Genomic DNA, 19759 nt, shown 5'->3' with positions numbered 1-19759 from the left:
AGAAGAACGGATTTCCACCATTTTCAGTTTAAAAAAATTAATTAATTAATTAATTAAAAATAGTTTAGAAAATCTCCCATTTATTCTTAGTATCTAATTCTATCGATAAGGGAAGGGAGGGTAAAATAAATACAGGAAATGAAAGTAAACGAGACTTACCACGATTTCACCGAATCCATGGCCAGTTTACAAAATGTTTCCGTGATTTAATGCGGCCAATTTATTATTGATTACGCGACTTTATACATATCCTGCCATTTTAGAATATGCTTTGACCTCCTCTCACACAACTGACTATATAGCATGTGGAGTTTGTTGTGGATGACAGATATTTTACGTGTCACCAACCAAGCGGATATCGAACTTGATAAAGCGGATTGGGATACCCCCCGATGAATAGTTTGCCACCAAACTGAATTTGCCCACTTCTACTGCCTTGCAAATATTATAAAAATCAATTCGAATTGAATAAATCTTCTATTTTCTCTACTTTTTTTTTTAATTAATTAATACGTAAAATAATATTGTCGAGTCTTGTTGTAGAAAATTAATTTGTTCATTAATTAGTAAAGGCAACTGTCACGGAAAGTTAATAGCAATGAATACTCGTAGTCGCACCGCCCATCTTTGTCCTTTATTTAATTTTCTAACAGTATTTTCCATCCCCTCCGTGTGTCGCGTACGATAAATTCACGTAATTTAGCGTGGGAAAAGGCGATTTAGTAAAGAAAAACACTAGAACTGGGAGGAGGAGGAGGGGAGTCTCGTCGCGTTTAAAATAATTTCGAGAGACACTAAAATGATTACTTACTTTATATTATATCGACTGATTAAACGGTGACGAGTCGATAGGAGCGCTTTCTATTTACTCGTTAACTTAGTGGCCATGTGCTCGCCCGCTATCAACACGCACTCTGTGACGTCACGTGGCTCACTTTCCGTTATCTAAACTGCCCTCTGTCGTTCGTAAGCGATATTACGATTCCCCAAAACTCGTGAACGAATTCAATGGACACCGTAAATAAATAATTATCCAGTTTAAGGCCAACGAATTGTTTTGTAATTCGGCACCCGTCAATAAAAGGGTTTTGCCTTTTTTTTTTATTTTGTTCTGTAAGTTTATCGCTTGGCGAGTGTAGGAAATTCGAGCGATAAAAATCGCTAGAAAGGGGGTGCGCAATTTGTCCGTAAGCGTTATCAATCTTTCTTTACCTGCTGTCACAATTGAGAAATTCGATGCCGATCGGATCAACGTTGCTTTTTTTTATCAGTTCCTAAGAAGGCTTGGAATGTCTTGCACGGTGTCAATAGCACGTTTTATCAGTGACATTCGTTGAATGATGTACAATATATCGATTTTTATCGCCCCGACTTTAAATCAATGTCGCGCCCAATGGGATATTTTTAGCAAAAGTTAATTTTCTTCGTTTTAATGCTGCCGATGTAACAAATTTAAGTTTGGTTGACTGAGAATAAATTTAAAGCTAATCTCTTATCGATCGTTCCCAGTGATTACAACAGATAAATCCCAAAGTTGAATTCTGTCTCGCATATTAATCTATCATCTGCTCTTCACCCTCCGCGCTTGATCGATTTCTCTTACAAAATTTAATCAATATTAAAAGTAGTTTTTTTTAAAAGAAAAGTATACATTTAAATAAAGCTTCTTTTTAAGAAAAAGAAAGGAAAAAATAAACTAAATTTAAAAAAAAAAAAAGAATTTTTTAACGATTCTTTAAAGCCAGAAAACGTAACGTGGATTCATTAATATTGCCACTATAAATAATAGTACAGTACATATAATAATGTAGCTTAACCGAATACTTTTCTATTATAAAGCGATCGAAGTTAGATAACTCGTTTAAACTCAACCTCCGACCAAACAAGCTAAGAAGATAGTAACAGCTGCACAACCTGCAATTCTTGTAGGAGCGAGCACCTGACTGACATGGCGACCAGGTCACTGGAAACCCGTTAACTCGGAGAATCCTTACAACACGTTTTTAAATCGCCTTAAGGCATCGGTTGTTTATCCGAAATTCAAATTACATAAACAGAATTCCAACACAGTTCCTGCACGCCTAACTTATTTCACGCTTATAAAATACTTCAGAATGAAATAATAATAATAATAATAAATCTATTTTTTCGTATTTCTAAGTTGTATTTAAAATATTTAAGTCACACGTAAATTTTTCTCTACATTTCTTTATATAATTCGAAGGAAAATCTTAATGATTTCAGAGATAAAAACGAGAGAGATGAAACGATAAAATAAAAACAAGGAAAATTAAAGAAGTGATAATAATCTGGACTATTATTTAACAGAAAAATAAATTATTATTTACGTATTTATATATCTTATTTATACGTGTTTACAATTACAAAAATTCGCCTGTAAGAGATAATCTTCGGATAATCTACTCGAAGCATCCTCTGCTCCTCCAAGGATCATTATCACAGTTTATCACGTGTATATACTAACGTATGATGTAGTATACTTATATCAAATGCTAATATGTACTAACGACACGAAAATCTTTTAATTTAAAAAAATATATATATATTTTAGTGAAGTCAGTGATGAGTATCTGAACCATTGAAGCGTGTTTAACGCGTGTTCCTTCGATAGTTTTATCGTCGAGACACGCGTTAACACGCATCAAGGGAAAACTTTACGAGAATATAACGATACACTAAACTTTATAGGAAATTTTTACAATTCAAAGAATTATTTATAAACAAAATTTATTAATATTTTACAACGAGAAGTACGATACTTGTTATTAATTAGATCGATAGGAGTATGTTTTTGACGTAACGTAAACAATACCTTAGTCTATTTATGTTGACCCTGACCTATATTAAGGCCACGAGATGAAAACAAACAAAAAAAAAACATAATAATAATTCTCTACTTCAGTAAAAGATAATTTACTTCTCGAAGTTAAGTGAATGATATTGATATTATGTTTTAATCATCATTAAAGTACGCGGGGTCATTAAAGTGATGAATTGTATTAACACGTTTTTTCCCCCCTAGTAATAATAATAAAAATAAATATTTTTTTCGGCTTCAAATCTTAGAATTATAATTTTAAATATTAAAAATAAATAAATAAAATAAAATAAAATAGCGTAAAAATCGATTGGAAGTTTTATAAAATTTTTGACAAAACCTCATTAATTAATGCCACGGTAATTAGAAACAATTTAAAGAATTTTTCGTAAAAGATTATAAAAATTCTATTATTAGTAATTTAATTTATTATTTTTAAGTAATTAACGGAACATTTTCATTTTTGTTCGTTATGAATTCAATTTTAAAAATTTCAAAACGAAATTTTAATTATAACATTTTTATTCTGAATAATTTTAAAAAGAATTACTATAAAAAGATTATTTTTTTTCGTTTTTGTAACTATTTAACAGCGCAGAAAACCATTTCGACTACTTGTAATTTCACTTAGTCCACTTCTAATGGTCGTTAAAGAAATTTTAGAACCGTGTCTTTCACTATTATTTGACTTTTTTCGATTGAATTTTTTTCCTCCATATTACATTTTTATATGAAAATTGTTCGCATGATTACTTTTGTACTACTTTTGTCAGAATGAGCTTCTATAATGATTAAACGAATCGAAAATAGGAAAGATTTTCACGATAACAAATGGCATCAATTTTTCATAATTTATGCATTATCAAGATAATTTTACCTTGATCTAATTTTAATTCCCTTAATTCTGGTTAATGCTCTTTTTTTTCCTGCTTCGTCTAACTTTGTTCTACTGAAAATTTACATTTAAAATACATTAAAAATATTGTGTACTGTTTGTTTTTTTTTTCTGTTTTGTTTTGCTCTTCTACTCCCCTCTTCCCTCCTCTTCCTCTGTCCTGTTGTTTGAAAGTTTAACAATATAAAATTTATTATCTTTTAAATTAAATTTTTCAAGGTATAAAATAAAAGATTAAACAAGATTAGTTATTTTCACAATAAGGAAAGGATTAATTAGTTGTCGAATGAGGTTAAAATCCCTCACAGTGCAAACAGAGCTAGAAAGAGGAAATACCATTCAATTAATAAGGCATTAATGCTTATTCGAGTGATTATAATGCTCTTTTTTTTTAGGAGTTCGTGTTGTGTTACAATTACACAATAAAATTCGTATTGTAGTATTCCGAATCGACTAATCCTGAATTATAATTTGTATATTACAAGTTTTCTCACGAAAAAGAAATATAAATTGTACGAATGAATAACTGCAAGAGAAGTAAACAATATTCCTAGAGCCAAGAGACCATTCGAAATATGATTTTCTGTAAAAGAGAATGTGTATTGTTCGCCCGCGGCCCATTCGCCTTCACTTACATTACTGTTTCTTAGAGATTTCACTAAGTTATATAGACTTTCACCGTTACTCTCTTTTCCCATTTCCAGCCATTTTAAGAGTTCCACCGTTAGATATATACATAATGCGCTTACCAATATATATATATATATATTTTCTTTTTTAAAGAAAAAGTAGAAAGAAATTCTGCTTTATAATGTTATTTCACATCTGAAAACTCCAATAATAATCGGCCATTTGAAAATATTAGCATAAAATTCCTATATATCGAGGGTATTCGTTTGATACAATTATCACAGATACTACTGTTTTAAAACTGAATATTTTATAATTTATAAAAGGATAAGTCTTTACATTTCCTTTATTTATATTATAAAATCACTAATTTAAATTTTAAACACGCGTGAGTACGAATACAATTGATTTATACGAGATTATTTGCTTTGTTTATGCGACTTCACATTGTAATAATTTAGTGAAAAATGCTTGTATCTCTATAGGGTAAGTGATCCTAATCCAGAATTTCAATCTGGATTTTATATTTGATTGCCTCTATTTGTCATTTAAATTGATATTCGTTATTCTTTAGCTTGATTTAAAGCAGAACAAACACGAAAGGAATACCTCTATTGAAATGCAAATATGCAAAGTCAGTTATGATTTATAGAGAGAGTGTAACTCTTATGATAAATATTGTACAAAGTTTATTTTTATTTATGAGTGGATAAAGTAAATATTTTATTGTCGAGTGATAAACGCATCAGATTATATCGAAAAAAAGGGAAAAAAATAATATATATATATATATATATATATATACAGAAGCATGTCCAAGCCACGGTTGAATAAAGTGATCCATAAATTGTAAGAGTTATAACTCAGAATCGATACACGCGAGTTTACGACTTGTTTCGGGATTTAAAATGCCAATAACTTAACTCTGTTGTGCGATTATTAAGTGTAATTTATGCTAAATTATTGGCATTTTAAATAACTCGGATGCTCGTACAAATCAGTGTGAATTGCTTAAATTCATCATAAATTTCAATAGTTAATTTCGTCAGGGAATAAAAATTTCGATTCGAGTCAACGAATGACTTTTTTAACGTTATTTTTAAAGGCAATTTTTTTTCTTTTTTACATTTTATAATAATCTACATACGGGTATAAGCGTAAAAATTATTAAAAAAATAATAATGTAAATAGAAAAAGGCATTTTCTTTTTATAAAAACATATACTTTAACCTTTATCTTTTTATTAAGAATTGTATCGATATCTTAATTAAGGTATGATCGAAACATTAAAGACTTGATTGCATGCTCTGTTTAATATAAACTTTGATATTAAATTGAGATTTTTTTATTTATCGTTTTATCCGAAGAAGCAACGATAAAAGTCTCTGTAACTCCGATATTAAAATTATTTTGCGAACATACGAGCTGATAATATTACATGTTTTTATTTTTTAATACTTGAGATTTCAATTAAAATTTTCTTTGATGCACGCCATTTCCCTAGACACAAGCAGAAAAAGATAAATTATTCGAAGATATAATATTTCCACCAACATTTCCTAGGTAAATACTAATATATTCGTATTACATCGTGTTCGTATTGCATTTAATATCGAGATTCTCTAAGGATGAGGAATTTTTTAAGGATATAAACACGACGAGAAATTATTTTTTACGTTGATATGATGAAGAAAATTGTTGATAAACACGTGAAGTCTAACTTTATTCTAAAGAAAACCAAAATAAAATTAACAAGAGATTGATGAAATTCACTTAAAGCGAATGGAATGATATAATATAACTCAATATTGTCTCAATCAAAGTATTTCTGGTCAAAGGCAGGAGACGAAAACTTAATTTTTATGGCTTTTAAATGCGAGAATAATATTAAATTGAAATGCAAACATTAACTCCACGAAGCAAAATGACACATAGAAATGGAAATTTCTTCGAAGTTTTACGATTGATTTGTTTACTTTTCCAAATTTAATATTAAGTTTAAACATTATTAAGAATCGGTTGATTTCTCTTTGCTATTGACCTCGTTAGTCGGTTCCTTTCTTCGGATAATTTATTAACAATAAAGGCGATACCGATCTTAATCCAAACCACGTGAAAAGAGAAACTCGGTGGAAAGTAAACAATTTAAGAGCTCTTCAATTACTATTAACTAGAAAACCTTTATTTTAATCTTTCCGGTGGCTTTACCTTCAATAAAACGTAATAATATACGCCACTTGGATCTATTTTAATGAAAAGAAAATTAGAAAAATATATTACATTTAACGGAAGCATTAACGCCCAACGACTACAAGACGTTTGTTTTTGCTAACGTTAGAAATTGAAATGTGCTATTTTCAATGCAATTCGAATTCTAATTTGCATAATTTGTGCATCGATCGCCACTAGGCAAGGGCGTGTATCGAATTTTGAACCCCACGGCTTAGTTTCTTCTACAAATGAGTAACGTGACCTATATTAAGAGTGTAACAAACACGCCATTATATAATTCTTTTAAACATTAAAAAAAAAATTCTTTAATATCCACAGAAATATTTATCTTTGTCTAATCTCCGATGAGTTAAAAGAAATATTTTTCACGCTTTTGTAAGCATCCAGACAATGGAATTAGTAGAATTAGCGACCCGATTCTTTTATTAAGAAAGAATATAACTCGCTTTATTATTATTATGAATTAACCTAAATGATAAATTTAAATCTATTTTATTCAACAAGTATCAATTGTTTTCGAGCCAAAGATGAATTATTAATTGGGAGATGGTATAGAGAAGTGAAATTTATTTTAAGGGCGTGCCCGCTAGAAGGATACAGAGTTACAGTAATGGTGCGATATTACAACTTGTTATCTGTAGTATCACGATTTTTCTTCGGGCTGTAACAAAATTTCCTAACTTATCCGATGGTCGATGGATAGCATGACCGTTAGCTAATGATGTAGCTGTTCAAAGAGGCGTTACTTGATCATCAGTTCTTCCCAGCTTCGGGCACCATCCATACAAATTCCATAGATCGGCAGGTGGTATGGATCCGGTGACGTCAGTTACAGAAAAACAGTTTTTCCATTCAATTAATGATGTTATTCTTTTCCGTCTTTTCTATTGGTTAACGAAGTTGAAATACGATTCCATCAATTCCCGTTCGTTCACTTAACAATGGGTGCGATGCATCGATTATAGAAAAGATAAGAAAATTCTAGAGTGATGCCACAATAAATTGGATAAACATGCTTTCCAATTAAAAGTTTATTGGAATTTTTTTTTTGAATTTTTAACTCTTTAAATTAAGTATGAATTCTGTAGATTGACTTTTCTTCTGTTTGTTTCTTTCTTACTCTCATTAATTTCTCCAAATGAATGATTAGATTCGATATAATCTTACTTAAAGATGAGCAATTTTCCCGAATATCAGAAAGATAATTAGAAATTAGGCTTAAAAGTTCATTTTGTTAATGGTGATTAATAAGATTTCAGAAGTGACCATACCAGAAATAGATGATTACTTTCTAGTTTCTTATTTAATTAATCGGAAACCCATTAATCCTCTTTTAATAACACTATCATTATTACATAGCTTAATCTGTTTCCATTATAGTTATTTCTCTAAATGTACCATAAACTTAATTGATTGAAGATTGATAAATTACCTTTTAAGACTTTCAACTGCTTCAATTCGCTTATTTATAGTGACGTGGAATCTATCACCAGACACATTTACACTTTATTTTAATTACAAGATTCTAGAAACTTATCTTTTCTTGAAGAAATTTCTGTAAAAACTTTTTTTAAAAAAAATCTCTAAATTCAATTAAAAAGAAACGTGAAATCTAGTTTCAAACAAGAATCGAACCCGGACCTTCCGGAAAAAGAAATTTTATTCAGAAAAGTACATCATTTGTTGTATGGAAAGATACTAGTTCACGTTTTTATAATCATAAAATATAAAAAAAAGTAATAAATGATCGTTATTTTTCGTTCGATGACCGAGAAGAAATGAAGATGCGATTTAGATTTTCTTTTTTTTTTTTTTAGCTTAAATTTCTAGTCTGTAAAAGAATGAATTTTTAAAACTTTGAATGTATAATTATGTAAAGAAATACTCGCATATGATTTTTAATTTATAATAAAAAAAAATACGTAAAAATTGCGAAAAATTATCTTATTAAATCTACTGATTGATATGAAATAAAGCAAGGTAACAACACATGGGCTATCTTCCAACGGGGGAGGACTTTCTATAAAGAACTGGCTTCTATTTAGGTGACAGGAACCGCCAAAATTGTGCTTTTCGGGTGGACATTTTGTGGAAACTGGTCTATACTATACTTAGGTGCTTACACGTGAAGTATTTGTGAGGCGTAAACCGGCGACCAACTACTCGTGTTCAATGGTTTCATCCATTCGGTTACTTTAATAAAGCTGTAAAACTGTATTAAATATATGTCTATTTAAACTTTGAATCAATATAATTTTGCAAATTGTTATGGAAAGTCTTTCTTAATCGATTAGTTAGGATAAAATACAGGATAGAGAATGCTACGACTCCATTCTTTTAGTGTGTCTGTGTGTGTGAGCATGTGAGCTCCCCCCACATACAAACTAACATTCTTACATGCACACATACATGCATTTCTCGACGTTTCAAGGTCCTCCGAGTCAAAAAATATAAAGAAAAATCATGGGGAGTCATATTTTGATCCGATTGCCATACTCCCTCTGTTATATATAATAGCATAAAAAGCAAAAATTGAAGGGGTGAGTACAGAGGAGAAGGTTAAGAATCACTTATAAAATAAACTAATAAAATTCTAACAAATTTTTCTGAATAATAATAATAATAATAATAATAATAAATTGACTTTTCACGCAACAAAGTGTAATAAATTTCTAAGCATTTCTCGTGTAAATTAAAAAGAAAAGTTTTAAAATCTCTTAAAATAAAATTTATATTAATTTCTAAAGCTAATAAAATTTCAGAAATATGATTAATGGAGTAATTACATAAATAAGCAATTAGTAATTTTATCATTTAAAATGATGCCAATTTTCGTACAAAATAATAATTTATATACAATTTTCAACAAATTAAATTTATGAATACTGTATTTCATTTTAAATATGAATCAATTGTTTATTTTTCATTATTTTAATTTTGTGTAATTAAGTCATAAAAATTATTTAAGTGCCACCATCCGAATTATAAATAATCATTACCACAAAGAAAGTTAGGAAATTTGTTTTATGTGTTTTCTCTCGAAGACACTTAAACTAATTTTGATTAAATTTAGAACTTTTAACGTAAAGTGAAAGAATTTAAAAGCTTACATTTATTATAAATGAAAAATTTAATAAAATAAAATGCATTCGAAAGAGCTATTCTATGTGTGTTGGTAATTAATGTAAATATCTAGGTCTTAATTAATGAAGAAATATATTTAATATAGCTTATTTGTATTTGATTTAATTAGAGAATCGGCATAATTAGTCAGTAAGAATGATAAGTAGAAAAATAATAAATCACTGCGGGTTCAAATAAAGATTATTTTATCATTTCGTTCTTGAGTCAGTTACATATAAAGTAGCTCTTTTAGATGTATACCTAGTCGAACCCACGATAGACCTACAAAAAAAAGGTTCTCTTATTACTGACAAGGCGGAGGAAAGAGGCAAAAATATAATAGAAAAAATCCACCAATGAGTTGTGTGACTTTCCCGGAAAAAATTGCAAACATAAATCTCCACTGTCGTCCGTCCGTCTATCCGTCCTTCCTTAATCTCTGGAATGGAGTTAGTTAAATGAAATCTGAGACCATTATGAAAACCTTAGGAGCAAAAGGCCCTGATTAATTATATATAAACTTCCGATGTAAACCGAAAGCCACGTTATTTTAATTCAAAACTTTCCCCCCGAAAGTAGTTAATATATGACCGTCACGACTCTATTGTTAAAGGAAAAGTATAATTTACAGGGGCAAAACACTATCGTACTAATTTGAGAGTATATTTATTTAATCATATTTTAAATCTAAGAACTTTAAAATCGTTTATGAAATTGATTACGATTTGACAACTTCGATAACTTCATTAAATTTTCGTTAGTTTTGTCCAATAAAAAACTGAGAAATTGTTTGTGTTTGTGTAATTTTTAAGAGGCTGTAACATTAAAAAAAATCTAAAGTTTGTTATAATTATACTCACATGAATAATTTTTAAAGGAGAGAGGATCGTATTATTAATTATTTTCATTGTTGATTGGCCGGATACGTCGTATTCCACCTTTAACCAACCGATTACCCCATTATGGATTTGTCAATTGGATTCTTTGATGTCACGGAACAAAAAAGAGTACTTAAAAAAATAATACTGTATTATCAGCTTACACGCACCAAGCTAATATTTCGATTTCGCTTCTACAACGTTCGTGACTAAAGTGTTGATATGAAAAAGAAATTTGATTTTAAAAGAGAAAACGAAAGACGTAGGTTAGTCTTTCAGTTCAATTTGTGTGCAGATGTGAAGCGATGTTTAGATGCTTTTTTCTTGGTAACTGCTTACAGATCTTCGTGTATTATGGTGTTAACTGTAAACTGGAATATACATAGACGTTTTGCTATGGTCCTCTGGCTAGGCAAAATTTCTTTTCTAATTATTTCCTTAACTTTCCTTATCTTATCCTTACTCTGAGATTTGCGAACCCTTGGAAATATTGGGTGTAACTCGCCAGAAGCACTAGCTTGTCGCATTTTCGTTTTGTTACCAAAAACTCTGATAACTATAGAGTGGGGAACTTCAATTCCATTTTTCTTGAGGGCTTTTACGACAGCGCGGAATAAAAAATCTTCGCAAAGAAGCTTGATGTGCTCGCCAGTTTCGCTCGCAACTTCTGTCTCCACTTTTAGAACAATCGAACTCTAATGTTTTAGAATGCAAAGAAAAGAGAAATCTATAAGTTTTCAAATCTTGATTTATATTCGACAATTAGAACGAAAGATATCCGATCGCGAACTCGAGTCATAATTAGCAAATCACCTCTGTAGCACGGAACAAATCCGAGGCCATATAGTCGCAAGGAATTAATTACTCCTAGTCGATTTCTGTGGCAAAGGCTTGGCTACTACAGAACTTTATTCCTTGTTTTCTCAAAGTGTCTGTCAGAATGCACAGTTACAATTTTGGTAACGGTGTAAGCAGTCGGTAGGGTGGCCGAGCGGTCTAAGGCGCTGGTTTAAGGCACCAGTCTCTTCGGAGGCGTGGGTTCGAATCCCACCCCTGCCAATTAAAGCGTTCTTTTACGTCTAGTTTTGTGTCTATGTATTCAAATCAAATCGTCACTCGCTTTTTGTCAATTTGTACGGAAATGGACGAACGGAGAACGATGACATTGCTACGTTTCTACAATGCATTTATTGATAGATACGCGCATCGACGNTGTCTTAAATAATAAATGAGTCGAAGATTATATTTTAAAAACTCTTCTTCTATTTGCATATATTTAATATTTAATCATATAAATTAGTTTCTTTCATCGAATTATCATCCAGAGTTATAAATAATCTCCGTTTAGTCAATTGAGTATAGTGTGGAATGGGTTTTAAAGCTACGTTTGAACAAGTAAAAATATCAATTTTTAGAGAAGAAAAATGTAGTTTAAATCTTGCCAACGTAACTATTCATCCGAAAGAATATCTAGAAAGAAACTCTGGCATTTTTGTGACACGAAGAACGAATGAGAGCAGAAAATGACCTGTAAGGTCAGTAAATCATGTTAGTGAGGCGAGTTTCATGGTTAAAATTTATTCAGTTTATCAACCAATTAACTAAGTTCAAAGGCTACTTAACCCAGAATCATTCATACCATTGTTTTAAACGACTTCTTAAATATGGGAATTTAATCCATAAATTTAAATATCGGTAGGAGAAGTATTTTAAAATTAATTATTTTTACGAGAAAGGCGGTTTAGAAACGATTAAATTTAATTAACCCGATATTCATTTATTTTCATCGTTATGCAACGTAGACGTGTGTATGTGGATGATGGTTATCTTATTTATATTGTAATTATTTACCTTATTATAATAAAGAATAGAATCTAATAAGGTGTAATTATCAATAAAGTGAGGGAGAAAGTGTGTAGGAATGATAGAAAACGTCCGTCTGTCGAAGCGAATTTCTATTTTTCGAAGGAAATTAATAAGAGTTTACATACTTTCGTTCGAATTTCTATCCGAAATAAAAGAAATTTAAATTTTATTTTTCAATAAATATTATAATTATAAAAGTAAGGAAATTTAGAATGCAAACTCATAAATATAGGCCTAAATTAAACACAGTAAGAAAGTAAAATCTATTAAGAGAAGAAAACGTTTAATTTTCAGTTTTATACGAATTAAATATTTATAAATAATTCATCTAAAATTAATTATTTTTGTTTTAAATTATTTTAAAAAAAAGCTGTATATAAGCCTAAAATAATACAGAACCTCTGAACAACGACCACTGGCAAGAATATAAGAAATTGTCCTTGTTTAGAGGTTATTAAAGCATTTGAAAAAAAAGCAATTCATGAAAAAATGGCCGTCGTTTAGAGGTTGGCCGTTATTGCAGTTNTTTAAAAATCTTTTTGTATTTTGTTATAATTCATTTATTTTAAATACAAAATGCATCAATTTAATTTATTAAATATGTAGTATTCTTTGTAGTATTTGTGTTTAGTAGTTAAATTATTTTGACCCAATTGAATTTGAATATTTTAGAATCATTCATTTATTATCCGTGCTCTAAATAAGTACTCTATTTTTCTGAATGAGCCAGACTAATTGATCAGAGTACATATTTTTCTTTTCTGAACAAGGGGCTGAAGTAGCTAGCTAAATCGCACAACTTTTAGTTGGAATAACTCTTCTGGAAGGGTGAAATTGAAGTGCAAATGCTGTCGATTATATGTAGATGTAGAATTTTATCGCCCCGTTTCTCCTCTTGTTAAATATTTGTTAAAAATTAATCTTTTTATACAAATAAACATTAATTATGTTAAATATTAAAAATACTAACTATAAAAGTATTTGGGTAGACGCCCCATGCTCCTTTCAGAGTTCAGAGTAGGGTACCTCTATGAGCTCCTCTTCCCCCATAAAATGACTTGGTATTTAATTTCGCCGGAGTCGAAGTCGTAGTCGAAGTCGAGTGTCTTTTTACCGACTCCGCACCCTGGTTTGCATCAGCGTTTGTTAAACATGACCGTAAAAAAACGTAAAAGTTTTTAATGGAAATAAGGTGCATTGTAAAAAGAAAGATTCGTGTTTCAAGAATGCTCAAAAATCGTGTTGGTAGGGGTGGGATTCGAACCCACGCCTCCGAAGAGACTGGTGCCTAAAACCAGCGCCTTAGACCGCTCGGCCACCCTACCGCTTCGATCGTTTTCGACAAATGCCACATCATTAAGAAGAAGACAAAAAGGTTTCGGCCTTTCTCCTAAAACCCGGTGCGTGCCGTTGGCAGCAGACAACAGCCAACGTGAGGCTAAACAGGCCAACGACACTAGCGCATAATCACCTCAGCTGACATGTTTTTCATTAGATGGTCATTATTTTCCCTATTCGAGAATCAGGGTCATCCTTCTTTTGCTATCGCACTACAAGGAGAACTTTATTTAACTTTCAGAAAATTAAATTAACTTTTTTAACAAACACAACTAAAACTATAGAAAAAAACAATTAAACATTTAATACAAAATTTTTGCCTTATATTTTACAATACAATTCCGACAACTTGTCGGTATTTAGCAAAGGGAGCTTGTCTTCCTAGCATTAACATTTGAATTTTCTTCGGATAGGTCTTAAGTTCCCGAGTAAGATTTTTGTTTCGTATTAGGTTGTATAAGTCTGGGTTGGGTGTATCACAGAACTGCTGGTATAGTAAAAGTTCTGTTCTTTCTCTCTCATATATGTAGCAGTCAAAGAATGGGTGATTTAAATTCAGTTCTTCACCGCAGTCGCAAGCTGCAGTCTATCTTCTGCCAATTTTTTTTAGATACTCATTACTGTTGCAGTGTCCAGTATATAACTGGCTGCTTATAAAGTGATTTGAAAGCCGTCGTAAATTTTTTATTCGTTCTTTATTAGTGTTCGAACAACTATCTTGCCACTCTTTATTTGTTATTAATTTGCCAACCGTTGAGTCTGACCCATCTCAGAGTGCCTATGAATTATCGTTGAAGTTTGGTGTTAGCAAACAAACAATATTAACTCATTTAGNATTTTATCACAGAATGTAAAATTCAAAATATACAAGTTTAGAAATACAAACTTATATATAATACGAGCAAATATTTATTCACAATTCCGGGCTGCAATTTGAGGATGATGAAGTTCCAACTCCAATTGCTGTAGTTTACAGGAATTGGAGTTGGAACTTCCTCATCATCCTCCATACTCACCAGACCTAGCTCCCGCTGACTACCACTTCTTCCGCAATTTGGACAACTTTTTTAATAGGAAAACAATTTAATTCCGACAATGCTGTAAAACTGGCCTTCCAGGAATTCATTGACTCTCGTCCGCCATGTTTTATAGCACCAGCCTGAACAACCTGCCACTTAAATGGCAAAAGTGTAGAGACAATATGGGTGCATACTTTGATGAATAAAATAATTCCTTATATTTGTAAGTTATCAACCAACTTTGCCTTTTTTTTCCACAAATTTTATCCTTGACGATCCGATATTAATTAATATACTTCGTAAAGTGATAAAAAGCCTAATTTCAGGGTAAAAAAACTCCACGTAGCCAGTCCCGCGGACTTTTCTGAGTTTTCTTTACGCTTGTAACTCCTAAATAGGGGCCATTTATGACGTTAAAGTATAAGTGATATAAATGAGATAAATTAAAAGATACATACAATAGAAATTTATTTATTACCTACATGGTAGAGGGCTTGGCCCACTCTTTCCTTTCATCCGTTCGCCCCATGGGATTAGTCCACTTGTTCAAAAATTTCCTGGCGATTTTAAGTTAAGTATTTATATACGGGATGTTACAAATAAAGTCTCAAATCGGTAAATAGCACCCCCTTTCATCACAAATGACGAATCGAACGATTGGACCACGTGGTTTAATTCTATACTCCAGCATCTGAGTTCTTGAATTCCTCCAGTTCCTTTCTTTCGGTCTTTGCGAGGCGAGGGCTAAAAAATAAAATCAAAGATTAAACATTGTGTAAATCCAAAATTGATTTTAAACGAAGTCTAATCAATCAGATCACAATACTTACCGAATCTGCAAACGCCAAAGCAGGAAGAACGTTTCTTTTATTCTGGAGGTGCCTCTCCGATGAAATGCTCCGGGTGGAGTTTATTTCGATCGAACTCGATGTCCAAGTCTACACTTCGGCCTCGATCTCCTCACGTCTCATAAACGCCAATCTCAGTCTGAATATCTTATACCGATCCCAATGGAGCTTCGGCTAAACCCCTTCGATAAGTTAGAAGTGCTCGAAGGATTCTGAAAGAAGTCCATTGAATTCTCCATCATCCGGATGTCGAGGACACTTCAGTGATTCGAGCGGATTCCGGATCTTTCCATCTCTCTCTATATGTCGCTCCTCTCTCGCAGATCTTCGTCCGAAGATCCTACGCAAGAAACTCTTCTCACTCACTCTTCTCTTGGAAAATCGCAAAAATGGTTAAAACTGAAAGAAAGCACTTCTAGAACAATCGAAAATAAAAAGTATCGTCGACGATCGCTAACAATAAATTATAAATTGTTCAAAAATATGTATTTCTTGTTTAGAAATTTCACTCTCCATTCCTTTTTTGTGTTTGTACAAGAGACTTAGAAGAACATTTTCAACTCAAAAAAGTTGTTAATTATTTGAAATAAGTCCCGACTTATTTCAAATAATTAACAAAATTTTATCACAGAATGTAAAATTCAAAATATACAAGTTTAGAAATACAAACTTATATATAATACGAGCAAATATTTATTCACAATTCCGGGCTGCAATTTTTAATTATAATTTTAATTTATTTAATTTAAATATATGCTCTCCACCTCAAATTAGTAGTGTAGTCTTTCCTCTGTAAATCATACTTTTCCTTTAACAATAAAGTCGTACCGGTGATCTATTAACTGCTTTCATAGGAGAAGGTTTTAATTGAAATAATGTGACTTCTAATTTTCTTTGGAGGTTCGTATATAGTTAATCGGAGCCTCTTGCCCGTAATGTTTTCACATCTTTCTCAAATTTCCGCTATGTAACTCCGTTCTTGAGATTAAGGAAGGACAGACAAACGGGCGATAGTGGTAATACAACAAGAACATTTGTATGCATTTACCAAGAGCCTACAATTTTAAAATTAAATATAATATGTGTTAAAACAAAATTACGCGAAAACATTTATTATTTCTACAATTAGAATTTCGTCTTTAGGATGGAAGATATTATGTGATCTTGAAGGGTTGCATGATATACTATAACTATAGATTGGATAAGGGACCTGAAGGACCGGCCGGTAGAACCTCAAAACAGATGCTTATAACTCTTGACTGGGGCATATCATTGGGTTCTTGGTTGATTACGATTGCAGCTTACATCCTTCTAATATATAGGCTATAATATAGCGAAATTGAAAAAGAGGGATACGTTTTCAAAATGGCGGATTGTCGTGGATGCGCGTGTATCTGACAGATGCCATCGTTTTTTTGGTAAACAGTGGGAGTCTGCTAGAAATTTGTAGTTCAGTACTTGAACTTCAATATTTTGGAATATCGAATGACATAAAATTATAATTAATGGGTTCAGTGTGTTCTATGTTAATGAAGAATCGTGTTTAATCAGTTTTTTTCTCTCAAGCAGCATTAAAAATTAGAACAAATAGCCTGTATTACCGCTACCAGGCAGCGGGACCTACTGGAGAAATCCTACTTCATCCGAATTATCCTTAAAGTTTGTGTTAAATTATTGTTAAGTAATGTTTGTGTTAAATTATTTGAATAGGTACAATATTTAAAATCCGAAAAAAATAAAAATAAAATGTAGAAGAAAATTAGCAGAAAATAACTGTTTAGAGGATTAAACTTTGGAGGAAGAATTAAAGATTGGAGAAATGAAACAAATAAAAGATTCCAAGATTATTGCAATAATCTTTGAAAATAAAACCAAACAAATGTAAGGAAAATAAATAGGTTGATAGACTGAAGAAAAGGACTGAGAAAGCTTTAGAAAAACAGAAAAATCTTCCAACACGTGTTCTCACTTCAGTTGGCTGGCAGCTTTTGAAGTTTACCTTTCACTTCTTATATATTTACTAGGAACTTCGTCCCTCGGTCGTTTCTTTCGTTCGCCATATGGACTTTGCTTACCTGTTCAAAAATTTCAGATCGTTTCATTTGTTTCCGGTGCTGCCGTTTCTATTACATATATATATTTCGTCTCGATATATATATATATTGAGACGAAATATATATATGTAATAGAATATGTGGGCCTTAAGGGGTATGCATAATAGGAGCTAACTCCCATTATACATACCCCTTAACGCCCACATATTTTATACATAGAGCACGTCATTCTGAAGTGCGTATAATCCACTTTTGCTTAATTTTCAGCATTCAATAGTCTCTTAGAGAATCCCCATATCGATAGACTGACGTCTTAACCTCCTCGACCATCCAACCGTTATCACTAAAATACTACAGTCCATCGATTTAAAGAAATCCCTATTTTTAACGAACAAAAAATTTCTGCCCTAAAGAAACCGTTAGAACTTTTATTTCATTCGTAAATAGAACACGCTAAAGTTCGAGACATGAACAATGAATATAAACTGCTCAATGTACTGTACAGTACAATATAATAGGGCTAATACGTTATTTACACTTTCACATTATAATAACACTTTCATACATCCTGTAATTGTAAATTCTTTATTAATATGACCTCAGATGTCCGATAAAACCATTAAAAAGCACTGTCAAGTCGCTTAAAATAAGAAGTTTAGCTTTATTGTGTTTAAAAATTAAATCGAGTTTTTAAAACAACAATTTTATCAGAGATTAATGCGTTTAGGTAATCATAAAAAATATCCCGATCACACGAATGGCAATTGAATTGTTTTACCATTTTCTTAAGCGATCGGAGATTTCAATCTTGAGAACATTTTTATTTTTCCATTAAAAGTCATCAATCTTACGTTTTGTTTTCATTAACAGAAACTGCTCGAGATTGTTTTTTGAATACCCCGTGACAAAGAAAACAATTTGTATTGCTCGTATTTCTTTAACACCAGGAAATAAATCACAACACAATGATTCAAAGGTTTAAGCGAATATCATTTATCCATGAGTTGATTGCATTGATTTATTTGAAATTTATCTCAGCTTTTATATATTTAGTGTTTACTTTGTTACTTTCCCGGCTGTTATATATATATAACAAAATATAGAATTAAAAAATGCCCCCCAAAATATTTACATTTTTGGACTCGGAAGACTTTGAAACGTCGAGAAATGCCAAAAATTTGGGTGTTTTTTCTGGATGTACGATGTTTGTGGAGGGCACGATTTTGTTCGTCAAATTTGAAGCTTAACTTCTATGCCTTTTGCCGAAAATTTCTGAAATTCTGCAAAGAGGTTTGTATATAAGGGGCATTGGTACTATTAAATTTTGATGATTAATTAACGTGACTCCCCCTCTATTTCCTCATTCGAGGGAGTGAGAAATAGAAGGGGAGTTACGTTTCGTATCTGGAATGATCGGACTTAATGATTTCACTTGTTATTAGCATTTATATTTCATTTTATAAAGCTCATCTTTTCCTCGAAATTACTTTTTATCATTTTATAATAATTAATAATATAAAAAATTTTTAAAAAATAAAAACCTTGTAAAAAATGGCGCTACACACAATTTTAACTTTTTTTGCGGGAAAGTTATACAACTTGTTACTGGATTTTTCTTAGATTTTACCGATTTCTATCCTATTTAATATCCTGAAACTGTGTTGAAACTATAAAAGCTGCTTCACCGAATTTATTCATTATTCAGATGTCGCTTTAGTTAAACTAATCAGCACATTCTATACTTTTCGCTTAATATGCCAGATAATGTGTAAATTGATTATTTCCATAGATAGACTATAACTATTTTAAATTGACTGTCCGCCCTATGGGAAATGAGAGGGTTTTTTTCCATATCCATTGTAGATTTGACAGACCCGCAATGGAGTAGACTGGTTGGTGACGAATGGGGCCCGATGTATCCAGAATAGAACGCTAGAACGCTTAAAGTTTTTAGGGTCCACCATCCTAACGTCAGATGGGAATACGTTTCCGCATCCTTGCGTACGATGAAAATGTATTTCCATCAGACGTGTGTGG

The 19759-nt window shown here is 31.4% G+C and overlaps 2 non-coding genes across 2 annotated transcripts; one reads left to right on the top strand and one right to left on the bottom strand.

Moving 5' to 3' along the window:
• The first annotated feature begins 11574 nt into the window (after positions 1-11574).
• Positions 11575-11656, top strand: Trnal-aag. Its single transcript has one exon. It is a non-coding gene; the product is annotated as a tRNA-Leu (tRNA).
• A 2050-nt stretch (positions 11657-13706) lies between these two features.
• Positions 13707-13788, bottom strand: Trnal-uag. Its single transcript has one exon. It is a non-coding gene; the product is annotated as a tRNA-Leu (tRNA).
• Positions 13789-19759: the final 5971 nt, after the last annotated feature.

This window comes from Centruroides sculpturatus, unplaced genomic scaffold, assembly GCF_000671375.1.
Source record: "Centruroides sculpturatus isolate CEXI.00-Female unplaced genomic scaffold, Cexi_2.0 scaffold345, whole genome shotgun sequence".
Lineage (NCBI taxonomy): Eukaryota > Metazoa > Arthropoda > Arachnida > Scorpiones > Buthidae > Centruroides > Centruroides sculpturatus.
This window is presented reverse-complemented; position numbering and strand designations above follow the sequence as displayed.